Raw genomic sequence first — 15,892 nt, 5'->3', positions numbered from 1 at the left:
TCTATCTGTCAGTGAGTGAATGTGGGAGTGCTGTGCCCATCCGCGTGTTTTCCTGTGTGTTGGTCGTAAAAATAATCGTGAGTGTGAATAAGTGAGTGTGTGAGTAAGTCTGAATGTGTCTGAATTTGTGTGTGAGTGTGGGAGTGTACTGACCATCTGTTTTCCTGCCTACGTGTTGATAATAATAATAATAATAATAATAATAATAATAACAATCATAATAATAGTGACTGTGGGAGGCTTATGTCAGTTTGTGTGTTTTTGTGCATGTTGCTAAACTGTGTGAGCGTGTGTTTGAATGAGTGTGTTTGTTTGTGCTACAGATGTGGGAAAGCCTTCACAACGGGAATTAAGACTCCACACTTCAATACAGCCCAGAGTGTCATGATCCTGTTCTCATTGTTTTGTTCAGTCTCTGGTGGGAGTGGAGGGCGTTCCCTCCAGAGCCGCACCTGTCGTTAATCTGCCTCCTTAACCAGCTGCCTTTAAAAACCCAGCCACCCCCAACAACTGGCTGTTGGATGATTTGCCTTGCTCGTGACTGTTGTCTCAAGTGCCAATTTTCTAGAGGCTCATCCCCTAATTTTCCTGTTTTAGTTCTTGCCTTAGTTTTACACATTGTGTCATTAGTGGGTTTTTTTTTTTTTTGTTGTTACTTGATCCATAGTGCTCGTTTGTATCGGTCTCGTCATTGTATTTCCTTGTCTTTTTATGACAAGCGATTTACATTATTTTTGCAAGCGTTTTTGGTTTGTCCCGTTTTGTCCTGGTTCCTTACCAGTGTCTTATGTTGTAGTTTTTGTTGATAAACCATTTTGTGCAAAGACCTTATCCCTTTTCTACGTTTGTGGGATCCCCTCCTATTTGGATTATTCCGGGACATCACATAGAGACTCTTTCTATGCTCTGGTAAGCGCTGCTGTTTTGGTTAGCACCCTCGTCCTCCCGTCTTGCCTTTGCGTGGTAGCTCACCGAGCCCCGCGCTCTCTCTGTCGTGGAGCTCATGAGTGATGAACTGCCACCGGGCAGCAGCGGTGGGCGCGGCATTCCGGCTAACAGAGCCTCCCCATGGCTTCACAAAAGCAAAGTCAAGCATTAGTGGCACGTGAGGGCCTCTAAACGGAGACCTTTCTTGTGTTTTTTTTCTGTCTCTCCACATTTAATGGTCTCTGCAAAACATCCCCCCCTGCGGGGCTGCCGAGGACTCGAGCTAAACTTGCGCTGCAGACGTGACGAGGAGGAAGAAAGAGGCCCATTTGGTGCTGAAGTTAGTTGTATGAGACACCAGCTATGGCCAACGGCTCAACTGAATGAACAGTTTTGAAAACTAACATTTAGATTTTTTTTCCCTCTATATGTATATATATATATATATATATATATATATATATATATAATTGTATTTATTTTTTTAGCACAGGCAACTACAGAGTCTGTTCAGTGTTGTTGTTTGCATGCTAGCGTTAGCTTGCAGGCAAGTCGCCATATTGGGACAGTGGTTTTACTGCTGGCGTAACATTTTGTGATATTTGAAGAGTAACTGTCGTCTGATTACATAACCGGAAAACGTAATGCGTTAAGATTCGTAGTTACTGGAAAACGGGCACATTTTGGAGTAATGCGTTAGCAACATGTTATCAGCACCACTGACTGCCACCTGGTGCAATAGACCAAATGCAGTATTTTGTGACCTAGTGTGGGGACGCCCAAAATGAATGCCATAAAAAAAAAAAAAAGAGGATTTTCATCCAAGTGGAACAATGAAAGTGGGTAGAAATGCCTCCTTTTACATTGTTCCTTAAGTGTTTATTTCACAATCACTCCTGAGATGCGACAAAGGGGCAACAAGGGGGGGAAGCCGTGAAGCATTTTAAAGTTAAGAAATAAAAATAAGGATAGTTTGCTCCTCGGGGTGAGTAAAAAGTTTTCACAAAGCAAAAAAGCATCGATTCGGGAGTGTTTTGTCTCCTCGGCCGCCAACTGGAATTGTTTTGCATTTATTAGCGTCTGAGCTCATTCACCATCGGACTGTTTACGATTCCATTGTTTTTTTGTTTTTTTTTTTCTTGTAGAACTGACCAAAATTGCTCCGACACACCAAGAGAGGGAGGCTGTTTTCTTCCTGTTTGAGATTCCGGATCCAACTACGACAGTGGGTTAGTTAAATCCCTGTGTGAGTGTCTTCAGTTTATAGCTGGCTGAATGATTTTTCCGATTAATTTTAAGGGTAATGTAAAATGAGTTTAGAAATCAAGTGTTTCGGGCTGATGAGTTTGTGGCATATTTACAGTTTAAATTATGAGCACGGTAAACCTTTTTTTTTTTTTGTGCAGTTAACTATTTTGATCAAACGCTTATTCATATTGGTTGTAATTTTGCAGTTGACCACTAGTTGGCAGCACAGTATTGAATTGAATACAACTTTATTGTCAGTATTTAAATGAAGATTGTAAATGTGAAAAAAAGAACAAAATAGGAAGAATTTCAGCACCGCCTAATTGTCTAGCCGGCCTCTGTAATCCCGCTTTTTATGCCGACAGAAAGTGACGACTGTCGGCTTGTTTATAATGTACATCACGATTCTTGATGTATACTGTAAGATGATTCGTTTGTTAGTGTAGCGACAACGACATTTATTTACGACAACCACAGAGGGATCAGCATTTTGTTACTCTGCACGTAGAAAGGGTTCTGTCAGTCGTCATCTGTACCTGTGGGTAAAAAACAAAAAACAAAAAAACAAAAAAGGACGTTTCGCTTCTCTCACAGAAGCTTCGTCAGCGGTAGACAACCCTGAAGTCTCCGTGAAGACTCCGGGAAGTTGCTCTGCGCTAAAAGGCGCTACTTTCAGTTAGCCTGAAAGTAGCTATTCAGCCTTAGCCCAAACAATAGGCCTAATCAAGACCCAATGAAAGGGAGTTTAGAAACCAATGGGCCTCTTCACCATAGGGGCGTGACTAACCATCCCCACCCAGTCCTCAAACAGGCCACGCTCAGCCTTTTAGCGCAGAGCAACTTCCCGGAGTCTTCACGGAGACTTCAGGGTTGTCTACCGCTGACGAAGCTTCTGTGAGAGAAGCGAAACGTCCTTTTTTGTTTTTTTGTTTTTTGTTTTTTACCCACAGGTACAGATGACGACTGACAGAACCCTTTCTACGATGGAACTTTCCTGTACGACTGAGAGCCTCCACAAGCATTACTCTGCACGATATTTTTGTGTTATCCATTGCACTTGCTCTTTCTCACGCCCTCTCTCAAAATATGTGTTTGAATGTGTCTCTATTATTTAAAAAGTGTGATCTTAAAAAAAAAAAGATGCATTAAAAAAAATGCCATTTTGGATTTCACGTATTGTGGGGCTGGTCTGGAATGTAACCCTTGTACCTTTTCCTTCCGTATTCGTGGCAGAGCTCAGTCGCTAATCTCCACTCTACCCTCCTACGCTAAAAAAGACAAAACAATAATATAACAGCATTCCGCCAAAGTTAGTATTAAGTCATGAAATGTTAATGAGACAAGGGCCCGGGAACATTTTTGCTCGTGATCTGAATAACCATCCAGGCACAAAAACAACATTGAGCATTTATTTTGTACTTTCTCACCGAATAGCGCAGCAATCCGAATGACAAAATGTACATGGAGGTTTTGCCGGCGATGATATTTTTTATCTTTTCTTTTTCCAGCACATCAGGTTTTGAGATATTTGTATTTCTTGTCCTCTTAAAAAAAAAAAAAAAAAAGCGCAATCTGGATTTTACCTTACCGATCAGCGCCATCCCAGGTGGAAGGTATCGTCAGCCACGGCGTTGTCTTCATGTTTGGCGTAACTAGCGGGCCAGCAACACACGAGGACATCTCCAATTCGGCATTTGCTGAAAAGAGCCGCAGATGCATTATGAATGAGGACCGGTCATGTTTATTCATGACCCCGGGCAGCCCTGATTCAAAACGTGTGAAAAACGGCTTTGCTTTCGGGCGGAACAGATGCACCAGATTAGAATCGGTGTTCAGTATAACGCACAAATAATGAGTCTACTTACTTCATCTAATTATATACAAGCTCCGACATGAGATTATTCATTCATCTTGTTTTTATTCCAAAGCCCCCCTCATTAAACCTTAACCTCGGTGGTGTATAATTACTGGACAGATCTGCTAGTGTTTGGAACATCTTGTCAGCCGCATTATGTGGTGTTATATTTTATTTAGTGTACTCTGCAGCAATTTTTTTTTTGAAGCAACAGTTGCGTCAATAATCGGGAATTATTCAGTAGGAAGACGGCAGACTTTAGACCCCCTCCGCCCCCACCAACCTCCCTTCATCGCATCTGCTTCTCAAATTTCGATTGACATCAGACAGTATTCGTTTCGTGTCTCGCCTGATGAGCGAGTCTGGCACCTTGACGCCGCATTTCCACATACGGGATGCGCGGGGTTTGACAAACACCTCGCTTATCACTTGACAGATCGGCCGAGTGGAATTGTCGGCAGTTGACGTTCAAATCACGTTGAGAAAACATTGGCGGACCCGGGCGGGTGCTTTTTTGCGGTTGCGTTAGCCTTAGCATCAATGCTAGCTCTACATTAGCGTTGGATTTCAAGACGTTATAACAGCTGAGTTCGGGCGTCTCGTTATTGGGCGCGCGCTGTACACCGTCTTCTGACTAACGCGGTAGTTGCCGTCATGTCATCGGAGCGTATTCTTTATCCTCTGCGATGAACGACCAATTTTCAACGTGACTGACTCACGAGCTGAGATTACCTCCATGTGCAGTACTTCCCGAAGACCTCCTGCCAGCAGGTGGCGAAGGTGCACGCACCAGACGGAGAAGCACAACGTCTATTAAATGAGAGCAAAAAGTGCGGCAAAAAAATTTTACATTTCTTTTCATTCTATTCTATTTCGTCATGACCGAATTTTTTGTGAAGTACAACATGACCGAGTGGCAAATTGAGGCGGTTCTATGAGACAGCGCAGTGGTTATATTTAAACTGCAGTCAGGTGTGTGATACTTTTCGTTCTAAAGCAGCTGTATTGCGAAATGTTTCATTCGGGAAGAAGTTTTGTTTACCGACAGGTTCCAAAAAAAAAAAAAGAAAAAAAAGGGTCAGATTTGTGGTATGCTTCCGCCGCTGCTGCTGCCTCTCACTTTGACTCCCTCACTCCCATTGGCACAGTTAAATTGAAACCATGGGGAGGAGATCACTCGCCGTGCTAGAAAAGATTGTGGGCGAAAGGAACGGCAGATTTGAAAAACTTCAAAACTTCAAAGCTGCTGATTGAGCAGCGGTGGGAAATCATGAAGTCCACCTGATGATTTTGCCAACTTTTTACTTTTATGATGTTTATTTGAAAGTTGACAACTGCACTTTCTGCTCCGTACTTGTCAAAATGAGAGAGCTATTTATTTTTAACTCAAAGCGTGACAAGTCAACGTTAAAAAAAAAAAAAGTAAAAAGAGAGACATAAAGTCAACTGCATTTGAGATTTGGATGAAACCTGAACCAGGGAGCAAGTCATCAAAACGGGTCCTGGATTTAAATGAAGGTAAAGATAGATAGCAGAGTCAGTACTTTTTTTGTTTTTACTCAATTGATGAAAATTGTTTTTTTAGTAACATGATTAATTTAATCAACCTGGGAGCACCACCAGGTTTGAAACCCGGCGACATTTGCTCAGCGCAACATAAAATAGGAATCCATTTACTTGCTGAACCCAGGCCGTGACAATTCCAGTGGTCTGGAGGTTGGGCACTTGTGGCCCTAATGGCCTCTGAGTGTCAAAAAATGGTGTTTAAACAGAGCCGGTCTTGTGGCCGTTCTGCCAGGGTCAGAGAGAGATGTAAGGCCGTTGCCACGGAGATAAGCCAATACACACTGGAGTGAAAGAGTCGAATTAATATTTATACTTTAGCCAGTCTCTTCAAATTCAAATTGACATCGCACTGTAGTAGAGCGCCATCTTCAATTGGCGACGGCTGCAATTTGGGGTTCGTGGAGTGCGGGGGGGGGGCTGTATCACAAGTTGATTATTTTTCAAAAAGCGTCCGGGTCGAGTACATATTGTGAGTACTTATGCGGACCCACGTAGACGCGTCGCCTCCCCTACGAGCGGCAACAATGGTAGGGGGCTGGGGACCCAAACGTGTTTGGGTTTTCAAATTCTGCAGAGAAAAAAAACCAATTAAGCCGCCTGGCTTCACATGCTGGCCTCTGTCTTCCCGCTGAAATACGTTGGTGGTGATAATTATCTTTTCTCCTCATAATTTATCCGCGGGTACATTAGCATGCCGCGTTTCTCACTGGGTGCTAATCGGTCCATCCGAAATTTTCCACCCCTTTCCAAGCTGAATCCAGAAAAAAAAGCCTGATTATCGGGTGTCTCGAAAAGATTATCCTGAATGATTATCATGTGGTGTTGGGTGTGTTGCGAGGTTTTTTTTGAATTTTATTATTTTTTTTAAATCTGTTCAGAAGCCAGTCACGCATATATTTACAACGGCAAATCCGTGTGGGGTCAACACCTAGTTGGGTCGAGCCACAAACTCCGGCATTGTGACGTGAAATTGAACCATAGCTCAGGATGTGACATGGAGGCAGTGCTGTCAGTCACTTTTCAGCAGTCATGAGTTTGCCAAGCATGAAAATATGGAAGACAGTCCTGGTCGGGAGCTAGCTTGTTTCCAAATGATTTTGTTGTTCTTCATTCATGCATGACTGAAAAGACAGTAAAGTCCAAAAACAAGGCCTCACGTCGCTCCCTCAGCTCCTCTTCCGTATCGAACGGGTCGACTTTGAAAAAAGTTCTACTTCACCTGTCCAAACTGATGCACCTTCAGGGACAGAAAAAGAATGTTTTTGTTTAAGGGGGCATATAATTGGAAATTGATTTGAATTGTTTGTTCTGACCGGTCAGTTCTGTGTAGTCACCCATCAAACACAAAAGTTTTGATGAGCTGCCTTTCTGAAAATGTCTCGGAGTGAGTTCAAACAGCAGGGCGAATATATTGTACCGAATAACCATCCCCGCGTGGACTTTCTCCGCCGAGTTTGGGTGAAGATTCAGAGCCACTTTCAACACTGTCCTTGTGAGGATGAAGCGGATCAGAAAATGGATGGATGGATTAATATGTCCATGAACATGATTGTGTGTTTCCATGCGTGTGTACGCCGTGTTCCCTCATACAAGTGCGCCTGCGTAACCATGGAAGCAGCGGTGGGCCTTCGGAATGACAATGTGCGTTCCGCCGACCAATTTTTTTTAGTTTTGCCCCCCTTAACCTGATGTGTGTAAGCCCTTTTGTCAGAAGCAATTTCACACACACACACACACACACACACACACACGCACTTGCACAATTAATGCCCCCCCGTCTCGTTTAATTAGCTTCGCCATCAGACTGTTGAGCTCGGCGACCGCGTCCCTCGCGGGCCGCCCTCCCGCCGACCCAAGTCCAGTCCCCCAGGCCTGCTGGGCTCTTGAAAATGACGCCGGTGTCACCGTCATCCACCGCATGAACAACGAGCTAAAACTTTTATTTTTTTTACTCTTTAAGTGCGTAGCACCTGGGGAAGACACGCATGAGTCGTCGGCTTCATTAGCCATCTTAACAAGCCAGAGACAGAACACCATTCGGCATGGATTCACTAATCAAACGGCTAATTTCATTAAGGTTGCCTGAGGAACGTCATAATCATTCCCATGACTGGAAAAATAATTGGATTGACTTTGCTCCAATGAGGGCTCTTGTCGACAGCTTTTTATGGTTTTTTTGGTTTTGTTTTTTTAGAAAATCTCTCACTATGAGTCAAAAGTAATGCACGCCAATGACAGGAGAGTACTTTGAATCCGAGTGGGCAAATTCACGCTTCTTTTTTTTTATAGAACAGAGTGCCACTGGTAAAATTGTGTTTTTGTGCCAGAAGTGCCCCAAAGTGGTATAATTCAACATATTCACAGATGGGGGGGATGCAAGTCTGAAATTTTCAAATGTCAAATGACCTTTTGCAGACAGATTCAGTTTTTTCAAATCATTTATTCGTATCACCCTTATTCACAGAAAAGTCTCAAAGGGCTTGAAATGCCCATAGTTGGCAAATATTAACGACATCAAGACCTCAAGAGGGCAAACAATAAAAAAAAATAAAATAAAATAAAAAAAAACAAGACCTGGGGGGTGCGGGGGGTTGAGGCTTCAAATGAGGATTAGGGTTAAAAGTTCGGGTTTAAAACACATATGGGTGGGTAACTAGCGGCCTGCAACCACACTTTGAGTGGCCCCTTGAACAATACAAAAAATAAAAAAAATATTTCAAAACATTGACAAAAAGAAAATGAGCAAATATGCAGGGGTCAACTGTAGTTTTAAGTTGTCATATCACCATTCACTACTAGGTGGCGTTTACCTGAACTTGAGTCAGTAGGTCCCACATTTTTGTTTCTGTTTTTCTGCGGCTTTGGAATAATATGCAGGACAGACATAGGCCCTCAATAATAAAATTTAAATTCTGAGACAGTGAGTTTTTGTGAGGAAAAAAAAGATTTCTTGTACTCATTGTTGGTTTCCTCTTCAGCAGTTATGTGCCGTCCTTGAATATTAATTGATATGCACGAGAGCCCTTTGCACTCGAAAAAAAAGAAGAGTATGTGATAATTTGTTGTTTGCTTCAAACCTTTTGTGGTTGGGTTAGGAGAGTGTTTTTTTTAATACATATATTGAAAAATGTCTTATTAAAAATGAAAAGTATTTTGCACATATACACATATTTGATCCATGGTAACATACTTTGTCATCCATTTGATTTGGAACGGCGTGGTCCAATGTACCCCCCCACCCCCCACCCCTCCCATAGCTCTGATGAAAACTTGCGGGTCAGTGTTTGCAATTATGAGGGTATGAAACAAGAGTTAGGTTTTTACATAAAGGCCCAGTTGAAAACACTTTCCAAAGTTCTCATAAGCCGTCCAAATTGAGCTCAAGTGCTTGCAGTGGTCCTTTTTGTGACAAATAACTATCTGATGGAATTGTTTGTTTTGAAGAAGGAGAAATCAAAATGAAACGTCAGTATTGACTCACACACAACATTGCAGCATAATCAGCAATTACGGCAACAACAAAACACGAACAAACAATTGTTCTGTTTTGTTTGCTATCCAGACCGACGTCAGACCGTCTGTTGACTCACCGAGCATTCAAAGTTGGAATGAAACTTGTTACTGGCGTCACTTTAATGTGGAGGTCCACTTTGCCGTGGTCTGTGGGGAGTCAACAAAGACGGGCAGGCGTCTTTGACGGGTGGCAAGACAAAGTGCAGCGTTGAAAATGGGAGCGCCAGCTGTCAGGGGGGGGACAACACTCCAGCCACTCACGGTTGGGGGGGGAACCACTTGATGCTGGTCTTTTCAAAAATTTTGCTGAATGACATGAGTCATAGAAGACGGTGTATGAATTCAGATTTTTGTTCCCAAACACATTATACATGTTTGAAGAATATTTGCCGAAAATTGGGGAAAAACAATTTTGAAAAATAACACTGGTCAATCGTAAATTTTAACCGGAGATGGCTTTAAGTGTCTCAAAACATATTTTCGATGCTGACAAAAGGAAATATTTTGGACTGCTTTTTTTTTTTTTTTTTTTTTTTGTTTTTGAGATATTTTCATTTTTTATTTTTAAGATTCGGTTGCGGCCTGCAAGAGCAATACAAATTTTATCATGTGTTGTAATTTATAGCCATGACGTTTCGGAAAAAAAAAATTCCACTTCATTCATATACACATATTACAACAATTCGTTTAGTCACCCAGCATAGCCTAAACCTAATCCAACCTTAACCCCAACGACTTTAGCTCGACGCGCGTGATCCACTTTATCCTCATGAGGGTCGCGAAGGGGGCTGTCTTCGGGCAGTAGGCGGGGGACACCCTGAACCGGTTGCCAGCCAATCACAGGATATACAGAGACGAACAACCATCCATGCTCACACTCACACCATGGGACAATTTCGAGTGTTCAATCAGCCTGCCATGCATGTTTTTGGAACGTGGGAGGAAACCGGACTACCCGCAGAAAACCCACGCAGGCACGGGGAGAGAACATGTAAACTCCACACAGGAAGGCCGGAGCTGGAATCAAACCCGGTACCTCTGCACTGTGAGGTCGACGCGCTAACCACTGGCCTACCGGGCGGCGCCCTGAAGTAAATTATTTTTCCAAATCTTTCAGCCCTATGTTATGCTCACGAAACAAAAGGCTCATTTGGGAGTCTTCCCAAGCTTTGAGTTGTTGTCCTCATGCTTTGTTGTGTCCTCAGCGTGGACCAGGGGACCACCTGAAAACACACCTCCGATCGTGCCGGGCCGCCAACTCCCGGCTTCACCTCCAGGCGTGCCTCTGCCGATGCTCCCGAGCGTCATTTGAAAGTATGATTCTCGGGAAGATATTTCCAAGCACAGAAAGCCATTTAAGCTCCGCGTTTGAAATGCCGGCTGACTGCGGCGCGTCATGGCGATGGCGTGTCGTGCCTTCAATACGATAACAAGTGGTTGCGTACTCTGACAAAACATGTTTGTTTTTCCGTCTTATACCCCCCCCCCCTCCACCTCCCCCTCCTTCTCGAACCCTCCCTGCATCCAACACTCCCAGCGCCGCATTGTCAGGCCGCGTTCAGAGTGTGGCCGGAGGGGATTTAGCCAATGAGAGTCCGGGCACGTACGAGCGGCGCGGCAGCAGCTGACCCAAACTGCTCCCTGTGTTAGGATCTCAAATGCGGGGTTTCCAGACAGAGTTAGATTTTCAGGTGAGTGTTTATTTATTTATTTATTTTTTTATGTCAGGATGAGGTTTTCAAGGCTTGGTTTCGGTTTCAAACGCGGGGCTCAGGGTAGCAATTTAGATTGACAGATTAAGGTTTCAAAACCTGGGTTGGATTGTGCGTTGGAGCGTGCTGGCACACTGGCCTGGCGCCACTCCGCAGCCCCGCACGCAGATACGGGCGCAAGAAACTCTCGTCTCAAAACCCCCGTTTGGTTTTTGATGTTTAGGAAGTGCGGTCTTAGGCCAAAAATATAACACCTCACACACGCATAACAACCTAACTCCCCAAAAAAATGTCACTTGCCAAAATAATTTTCACAATCGCCAAAAACATCTCAGGCCCACCTAAAAACAAACAAAATTCCCCTCCATAAAACCACCCTCACCTAACCTCTCAAATGCACCCAAAACATTTTCGCACACACCAAAATAGCTCACGCAAAAACTTAAAACACACATACTTCTCCCACTTGCCAAAATACACTCTCACTTACACCAAACAACCTCACATACTCACCCCCCCAAAAAACTCTCACCCACAAACCTCTCACACTCACCCCCCCCAAAAAAAATCACATTTCCCACACACACAAAAAGAAAAATCATACATGAACCCAAATCCTTACCCCCAAAACATCTGAGACTCCCCACAAAAATTCACTCACCAAATATTTTTCTTCTTCAGTACTTTGCTTTCTGAATATGAAAACTTTTTCAATATGTGTGAGAGTTTTTGGGAGGGTTGTGAGATTTACTTTATTTTTGGGGAGGGGAGGGGGGGTTGGGAGTTCCTTCGGATGAGTTATTTTTAGTGTGTGAGGTATTTGTGTGTGTGTGTGTTTGTGTGAGACGGATTATTTTTGTGAACGTGAGAGGTTATTCCGGTTTGTTGCTCTCCTTTATATCCAAAGTGTCCATCTTCCTGCTTACTATTCCAAATTCTCCCTCCAGTCGAGCCTCATTGTTGCGCCATAATTAATTGATAAGTCCCCCGACTTCTTGTCATCATGCGCTGTTATTCCCCCCCCCCCCACCCCTTCTCTTTCTTTCTCATCTCTCTGCAGCCACTTCCCTCCTCCTCCTCTTTCTCCTCCTCCTCATCATTGCATCTTCCAAGCTCAGTGTTCGGCTCGCCTAATTAGAAATCCCCCTGCAGGTTTTGGTTACAAAGCAGAATATTTACTGCGAGCGGTTCAGTTGAGGGTTTCTGGGTCAAGCCAGACGGATAAGCCTCAAGTTGGAGGGGTTATCTCGACCCATTCGGGACTGCCGGCGCATTCATCTGCTTTCGAATAAAATCAAACTTCATCCACTTTGGGGCAGCCGTCAACTGGCGTTTCGACCTTTTTGAACGTGGCCCCCTCAAAGATCACTGAATACTGTTGTGGTGTAAAATGATAATAGGTGCTTCGTGGAGTGAGCGGTTACTTAGCAACAGTGCCTCATACACTGGCGTCGAGTGATGGGTGCCGGCCAAAACAAGAAAAATTAATGGTGGATATAAAGCGCTTCCAAACATGCAACCGGAATCCCGATTGAACGCCTGAGCTACCATCAGGGAGGACCAGGGCCATCGAGACATTTGATTGACCTCACTAGAAAAGGCTCGATTCCCTCTGAGCGTTCGCTTAGTCGACGGTACCTTTAATAGTGTCTGGTCCGCAGACCTGAGGCACCGGGTAGGGCGCTCATAGAGGTAAGGTGGCGCGAGGTCATTTAAAGATTTGAAAACAAATCATTAGGATCTTAAAAAGAACTCTAAAATGTAGAAGGAGCCAGTGAACCGATGAGTGGGAGTTATGTGCCCTCCTCCCCCTCTCTTGTAAGGAAAACTAGTGAAGGTGAGACTGCTAAATTCTTGATAATGTCAATATCTGATCAAGGACTAGGCAAGACCTGGCCAGGGTCGAGTCCAAGACTCAGTAATGGACCATGATTGTTATTTCACGAAACCATGTTGTAAAAGGTTACGTGGTCCCGATTCTTGCAGTCACTAATCCCAAAGTCGCATTTTAATGGATTCCACTGACTTGCTGTCGTCCCATTTTTGTAATCCTCATTACTTCCCGTCGTTAATCTGACGATTGACAGGTAACTGCGGTTCGGCTCGACATGGGGCGTTTGATGGACGCAAATGGCCAGAAATAGTTGCTCTACCCGGCGTGGATGGCGGGTTTTCTCATAATTGCCGGCTGGTCCAATTAAAGAATCCCTATCCATGGACTTAATGGCTGTGCTGGAGTCATAAGAGCGCAACCTGAGAGCAAATGGCACTTTGAAAGCATTCCGTCAATATCACTGAAAAGAGAACTCGTTACTCCACTGCGGTCCTTGTCGTCAACTGTTGCCTTTTTGGGGTTTGAGAACTGCTCAAAATGAAAACAATTGGACTCATTCCACACAAGAATACGAGTGCATGTACTGTCATTACACTTCAAATACTGTAAGTTTTATTTGTTTACATTCTCGCTCATTGTCTTAAATCCCACCGAATAGGAATGAATAGGAAGTCAGCCATTTTGGGGCAATTTGCAGGATTAAAAAAAAACAAACAAACAGAAAACAAACAGGTTCCTTTCTGTGACATTATCAGACACTTTCTAAACATCCCCACCAGCAGAAATCGTGGTCATGTGAATACATTGCTCGTCAATTCAATCTCAAGATCTTCCAAGCTCAAGGAAAGGTCAAGTCTGAGGTTGGACATGCTCCACCTCGATGGCTGGGCAATTAACGGCAATGAAGCAGCCTGCATCCCCCCACTCTCCCCCAACCCCCTCCCCAGTATCATCAGAGGTGTGAAGATCTACTCTTCTTCCCCCAGATGAGTTGTTTGCAGCGTATCCGCGCTCTGATTTCCGCATTTCATAATCATCTCCAACACAACAGTCGGCGCGCTCGCGCTTCTGGCGTCGAGCATCTCCTTCAAGTCCGAGGCTGTCTCATGTCAGATTTATATGTTGTCTGTCTTGGAGAAAGAGCGCCCATGTTTTTTATTCCACGGCACACTCGACTCATGAATTATGCAGCTCTCCAGGTGGAAATACAGCCTTGGGCGACTTTTTTTATTTTTTTTTTCCTTCTTCTTTCCCTTTTTTTTTTAACTCCCTTCCATGCAAATTGCATTGCAGCCTCCCATTTGCTGCTTTCATGGGGATTGCAAGGAAGGCTAAAAAAAAAAAAAAAAAAAAAATCGCAAACATGACAGTGTTTTGTTAGCAGCGACAAATGGCGATGGGTAAATGTCGCCCCACAGTGTTGTTTGAGTCCTTTTCACTGTTTTATGCATTTCTTTTTGTCCGTAATTGCCTCTTTCACCAGGCACACATTGTAACACACCAGTGATATTATTTAGATTCCTCTAAGAGACACCGTATTCCATTTGCATACCAGTTGCGGTTTATATATATATATATATATAACATACACTGTATATTGTTGATATTGAATAATTCAAACAATAATTTAAGACAAAGACAAAAATGACAACTTAGTGTTTCTTTGTTTATTTTTTTTCTCTATTAATATGTGTGTGGATAAAATTTGGGTCCAGGCTTTTATTGGAATAGCAGCTTTTTCTTTTCTGGCAATAGTTGTTTTTTTAGAGTGCAATGATTTTTATTTTTTCTGCTTCCGGTTCACATTTTGGTTCCACCATTCCTCCTCATCATTGTATCCAAGCTGGTTCTATGCTGTCCTGAAGAGTCTGATCTGACGTTTCTGCTCTGCTCCTCAATATTTTTCTTTCTTTGGCGTGCGTGCGTGCAGTAAGTCAAGCAATTTAATGCCGCTTATGGCGCCTTTCAGAGCATCCCTTACGGATGATTAGTATCCTTTGTTTCTGCTGGTCGGCGTCCAGCATCCACTCAGATTTGTTAGTTTCATGTCTTGTTTGGAATGAAAATAAATCCCATTATTTGTTTGTTTTTAAAGTATTCTAAGAACAAAGTAGGCATTGGTTTGTTAGCCCATGTTAGCTAGTTGACTGGATTACGTAAACGTCATCAATGGGGTTCTCGCTTTGATGCAGCACCAACACAGATTTAAAAACAAAAAAACAACAATCAAAGGAAAATGAGTAAAATATTGATCACAGCGCATACCTATGGGGAAAACAGGCAAAAAGAAATCCGTGGTTAATATTTGATGTATTATTTATATAAATGTGTAGATTCATGCAAAGTTCCATTTTCAGTGTCTTAGCCAAGGCAAACCTGTTGAAAAAGTATTGAGCATGGAAAAAAAAACCCCTCAAAAATTAAATTATTAAAATGTTTAATGAATAAATATGAATCTAAATATCTGATTGTGAAAATATTTGAAATAACAAATACAATTGTGAAAAATATGGAAATATAATCCCCTGTTTAACAATAAATAAAATGTCGAACCAAGATAAAATTGTGAGTGTTTAAAAAATGCTCAAAAATATTTAGGTAACACAATTTTTTAAAATAAAAAATACATAATTTATCTGAATTTATATTTAAGAATCACTTTTTAAAAGTAAGATAAATGGAATGTTGATATTATCAATAAAATATTGAAATGTAACAATTACATTATTGACAAATAACTACAATATTTGAATATATTTGCAGAAATATTTAATGTAATAACAGAAATATTCAACTATAATCATGACTCATATTTTTAAATAAAACAATAATAAATCATCTCAAGATAGGAATGATAGTATAACAATCATTTCGATATTTATAGTAAAAATCCAAATATTTAGGTCATTATCATCGAAAATATTTTCCAAAACACTTCAAAGAAACCCACAGCCTCCAAAACAGAAAAACAATATAGCAAAGCATCAACAAGAATATCATTTAAGTGGCCAGCTGCAACCCGAGCGACCTTCAGCGCATCCTCCCAATCCGGGGGAGATTGCTGCTGAGCCTCTCGCCTCTCGACCTAATCATCAGATCGAGACCTCCCGGTGCAGAGATGAATCATAATACAAAAATGTGTATATATAAAGTTAAAAAAACACATACACACACACATATATCCTGCTGTTTCCACCTGCGGACCGCTCACACCAAGATACAATTAATTCATCCCCG

Source organism: Hippocampus comes, unplaced genomic scaffold (assembly GCF_001891065.2).
Source record: "Hippocampus comes isolate QL1 unplaced genomic scaffold, H_comes_QL1_v1.1 scaffold39, whole genome shotgun sequence".
Taxonomy (NCBI): domain Eukaryota; kingdom Metazoa; phylum Chordata; class Actinopteri; order Syngnathiformes; family Syngnathidae; genus Hippocampus; species Hippocampus comes.
The sequence above is the reverse complement of the archived record's forward strand: the minus strand, read 5'-3'. Positions refer to the sequence as shown.